Source organism: Chrysochloris asiatica, unplaced genomic scaffold (assembly GCF_000296735.1).
Source record: "Chrysochloris asiatica unplaced genomic scaffold, ChrAsi1.0 scaffold00125, whole genome shotgun sequence".
NCBI lineage: Eukaryota > Metazoa > Chordata > Mammalia > Afrosoricida > Chrysochloridae > Chrysochloris > Chrysochloris asiatica.
The window spans coordinates 5503339-5508722 of NW_006408643.1; the positions used below are offsets into that span (position 1 = coordinate 5503339).

Consider the following 5384-nt stretch of genomic DNA (forward strand, 5'->3'; position numbering starts at 1 on the left):
TCTCTTTCCACAGATGTAGTCAATTTGATTTCTGTGTATTTCACCTGGTGAGGTCCATGTGTATAATAGTTGTATTTGATGTTATTTAATAAAGGTATTTGCAATGAAGAAGTCATTGGTCTTGCAAAATCCTATTATGCGATTTCCAGCGTCATTTCTATCACCCAAGCCCATATTTTCCAATAACTGATATTTCCTCTTTGCATTCCAATGGCCATTAATTATCAATACATCTTGATTACAAGTTTGATTAATTTCAGACTGAAGAAGTTGACAGAATCCTTCAATTTCATCAATACTGGCTTACTGGGTTGGTGCATAAATTTGAATAATAATGCTGTTAACTGGTCTTCCTTGTTTGCGTATGGATATTATCTGATCACAGACAGCATTGTATTTCAAGATAGATCTTGATATGTTCTTTTTGATGATGAATGCAGTGCCATTCCTCTTCAATCTGTCATTCTCAGCATAGTAAACTATGTGGTTGTCAGATTCAAAATGGACAATAGCAATCCATTTCAATTCACTAATGCCTAGGGTATTGATGTTTATGTGTTCCATTTCATTTACAAGTCCCAATTTTCCTAGATTCATACTTCATACATTCCATGTTCCGATTATTAATAGATTTTTTACACTGTTTCTCTTCATTTTGAGTGTGTCCCATCAACAATTGAAGGTCCCGAGGGCTTTACTCCATTCATGTCATCACGGTCAACTCTACTTTGAGGAGGCAGCTCTTCCCCAGTCGTATCTGAGTGCCTTCCAACCTGAGGGGCTCATCTTCCAGCACTATTTTGACAATATTCTGGTGCTCTTCATCATGTTTTAATATTCACTATTCTGGTGCTGACTGTGTTCCATTGCTATTCAGAAGGTTTTCAGTGATTAAAGATTCGGAAGTAGTCTGTCTCTTCTTCTTCCTAGTCTGTCTTTATCTGGAAGCTCATCTGAAACCTGTCCACTGTGGGCGACCCTGCTGGTATTTAAAAATGTATGGCATAGCTTCCAGAATCACAGCAACTCACAAACCACCACAGTACGACAAACTGAGAGACTTATAACGACCCCATATAAAGTTTCCAATGAGCTGCTGGATTTGAACTGCTGACCTTGTGGTTTGCAGTCTAGTATAGATCTTATATCTCCACACCAGGAGTCCATCCATGTAGCAGCAGCTAAGAAATTAATTGACACATTGCAAGGGGGCAAATCTGCTCCCCCTAAATCCTCTTTTGAGTTCTAAAAAGCAAAGGTGTCACTTTCAGGATTTAGGTGCACCTGACCCAAATTATAGTCTTTTCAGTCACCTCATGTGTATGTGAAAGTTGAACAATAAAAAAGGAAGAGAGAGAAAGAATGGATGCCTTTCAATGGTCATGTTGGCAAAGAATAGTGGCTACTTGTCAGAACTGCATTATCGGTGAATATACCATGGACAGCCAGGACCTCCAGGCTGATTTCAACCACAAGGTCAGCAATTCAAACTCACCAGCTGCTCCTCTGAAACCATGTACATGGTCACTGTGAGTTGGAAATGACTCAATGTCACTTAGCAATGACAACAGCCAGAATAAACAAATCTGTCTTGGAGGAAATACAACTGCAATGCTCCTTAGAAGCAAAGTTGGTGAGACTTTGACTCAGTAAAGACCAACAGCTAGAAAAGAGCTTTAGGTTTGGTTATGCAGAGGGCCAATGAAAAAGAGAAAACTCCTTCATGACAATGTGATGACTGAGTTTCTTAGTGTTGCCATCACAGAAACACCCAAATTGGGTAGCTTTGGTGGTGGTATGCTGTGGAGTCAGTTCTGACTCATTGAGACCTTGTATAGGGTTTCCGAGGGAGCAGAAAGCTTCATCTTTCTTCCATGGAGCAACTGGTAGATTCGAACTGTTGACCTTGTGGCTAGAATCTTAGCTCATAATTCATTATGTAACCAGATCTCCTCAAGAGGGTGGTTTTAGCAAACAGAAGTCCAAATTCAGGGCACCAGCTCTAGAAAATCTCTCTCTCTGTCAGCTCTTGGGGAAGGTCCTCGTCTCTTTGAGTTCTTGGAAATTCTTGTGGCATCTGCCTTCCCCCCATTGGTGCTTCCTGGCTTCTGTGCCTAATGAACTGCTTTTATATCTCAAAGTGTTCAGCTTAAAACACTCCCTTCACTGATAGGGCTTCATGAACATCACAAAACCCCTATTTCCACATGGGATAGTGTGTAGGATTTGTAATACATCTGGGGGTTGGGGAATAGAATACAACGTAATCTATAGCAAATGAACCGGCCCAACAGACTCGGGAATGGACTCAAACATTATGAAGCTGGTGTGGAACAAGGTGACGTGATGTGTGGAACGTAAAGGTCTCCACGTGGCAGAGCTGATTCTTCCAACTCCTAACAAGGATCCGTGCCTTTGTGCTGAGTGTTCCTGCAGACACTTCCCTGGCACCAGCATCTCTGTTCAGGACATGATGAAGGGGCCCCTGGGGCAGGTGACAATGCACTTGTCACTCTTTAGTGACACCCAGCTTCTTTGGGTTCCAACCACAGCTCACATTCCGTCTGACATTGTGATTTACTTTGCCATCATCATGCTGTGGTGAGTTCCTGGTTTTATTGTGTTTTGGGTGCAGGTTAACACAGCAGTGTGGGTTCCCATTCCACAATCTCTACACAAATTCTTCAGTGAGCTGGGTTACGTGTGTGAGAACAGTCTTAATCATTCCGTTCTACTTGTTGCATTAAAAAAAAAAAAAGAAAGAATCCCAAATTTGGCAAATAAAATTAACATCAAAGTAAAATACATGTTTGAGTGATGAGAAGCACAGGGTTGACAGAATACGTGAAAGGGAGTCCAGAGTGTCTCCAAGGATGCTGAGACATTTTCTTTAATGTTTAGAGATTGGACAGAAATTTGGGTCAAGTTTTCCAGCCTAGGGTGTAGGGGACACATGCTGAATTGTTCAGTTGACAGCATCCAAATGGGAGAGATAAGTCAGTTGCTTGGGAGAAAGCCAACGGTTATCGACTGGGAAATGATCCAAGTATTTTCTCCACGGATGTCACATGCTGGAACTGACAAAGTCATCAACCGCTGTTGGTCAGTTCAGATTTATTCTTATACAAAACCAACACACATCAAAAGGTTAGGAGCTCTGGTAGCGCAGTGGTTACGATTTGGGCTGCTAACCTCAAGGTTGGCAGTTCGAAACTACCAGCTGTTCCGCGGGAGAAAGATGAGGCTTTCTGCTCCTGTAAAGATTTATAGCCTCGGTTGTATGTAGGGTTGCTACGAGTCAGAACCGACTCCACAGCACATAACCAACCAACCAACCAAATCTAAAGGTTAAGTAGGAAGCTGAGGGGGCAGTGAGTTTATGTTCGTGGAGTAGGGGTGGTCAGAACTCAGAAAGGGGAGAGTAAGAACAGTCATACAACCTCCCATCAGTGCCACTGAATTGTAATTGGAGAAACCGTCGAATGGATGGATGTTCTGCTGTGTGTATGATAAGATCAATAGAACGACGACAAACAAAACCCAGTCTATGTCTAGTTGTAGAGAGGAATGGAGTCACAGATATCACAGATATCACAACATAGATGAACCTCAAAAACATCAGGCTGCAGGAAGCCAGCCACAAAAGTCATCCACAATGTTGTCTGATGGGACTTATGTGGAATATCTACAATAGGCAAATAAAGACATGGAGGCAGAAGGTGGTGCAGTGGGTTAAGCGTTCAGCTGCTCACGAAGGGTCAGTTCAAACCCACCAGCAGACCCAGGGGACAAAAATGAGGCAGCCTGCTTCTTCCGGAAGGGGTAACAGCCTTAGAAACGCTCTGGGGCAGCTCTACTCTGTTCTGTGGGGCTGTTAGAACTTGGAATTGATCCCGTGGCAGTGGGTTTGGTATTTGGTTTGGGGGAGGAGAGGGGTAGAATGGAGGCTTCCTGGACACTAAGCTGCTGTTGTTTGTTTGGGGTGAAAACATTTGGAAAAGGATAGTCGTGGCTGTGACATAGAATGGTGACTGTCATTAATGTCACAGAGCCGTACAGTTACAAATGGTTAAAATACAGAAAGGTCAGACAGGAAGTTCGGGGTGGTGGATTGGGGGTGAAGTGGGGCGTGAGGAACAATTCAGCAAAGGAAGGTGAGACAGGTTGCACAAGTTGAGAAACGTTTTCCATGTCATTGACTTCTCTATGACAAAATCGTTGAATGGGCATACATCCTACTGTGTATATTCTCAGAAATAATCCAAAGTACACATTTGAAATAAAGGATGAAAACAGCAAATGTGATGTTATGTGTCTATGTTACCACAATGAAAACAACAACAACAACAAAAAAGCAGAGGGCATTTGGGGGTAGTTGTTGGTCCCGACTCATAGCAACCTTATATACAGGGTTTCTGAGGCTGTAAATCTTCACGGGAGCAGAAAGACTCATCTTTCTCCCACAGAACAGCTGGTAGTTTCGAACTGCTGACCTTGTGGTTAGCAGCCCATTTCGTAACCACTATGCCACCAGAACTCCTTGTTTGGGGGTTAGAGTTTGGGTTTTAGCCTAGACAATTCTACCATGTTTGGTTTCTTTCCACATGGGGAAATTTGAGGACCCTCCCCCAAATCAAAGAAACAACAAAATGATCCTTGGAACATCTGTGCCCCTGTGGTTGGCATTAAAAGATGGGAAAAGGAGAAATGGATAACGGGTAAAGACTCAGACTCAGATGAAAATAAGAAATCCCACTGAGCTGGTTTGCATGCTTCCAGAGGGTTCCATGGCGGACTGACCTGAAATGTTAGAAGCCTTAAAATTATGTACAAAGCCAACCCTGGCCACCACTGAGAACAGATCTGTAAATATAGGCGCAATGCAGTGCCAAGGTTGTGGGTTACCCACTCCACCCATCACTGGAAACCAGTATCTGACATCATCAGAATCCCCAGGATCCAGCTCCCTGGCCTTCTTAGAGGGAAAACTCCAATAAGGAGTGAGGCATATTCCCAACACTGTGATCATTCTAAAACACACTGGAGTTTCCTGTCCTATAATTCCCCAGAGTCAAAATCACTTTGTTTAATCTCATCTTTTAAATGAGGAAGTTTGATTTTCTCTTCCACATCTGTCGATGTGTCATAACTGTGGTGGCTTGGGGTTGGTGGAAGCTATACCCCTGGTATCTCACATGGTTTCAGTGGAGCTAGGAAGAAGCACTAGGCGGGAAAGAAAGGCTTGGCACTGATCTGCTGCTGAAAACCAGCCAATGAAACTGCTGCAGGTCATCCCAGAAGACAGTCTGACATGATGATTGGCTGATAATATTTTTTGCATGTCTTGCTGCTTAAAGCATATATATATTTAAAAAAAAAAAAAA

The 5384-nt window shown here is 42.9% G+C and overlaps 1 protein-coding gene across 1 annotated transcript in view; it reads right to left on the reverse strand.

The window, feature by feature from the left end:
• ATCAY (ataxia, cerebellar, Cayman type) overlaps positions 1–5384 on the reverse strand; it is a 68299-nt gene that overhangs the window by 20408 nt on the left and 42507 nt on the right. The gene's annotated exons all lie outside the window — the stretch shown is intronic.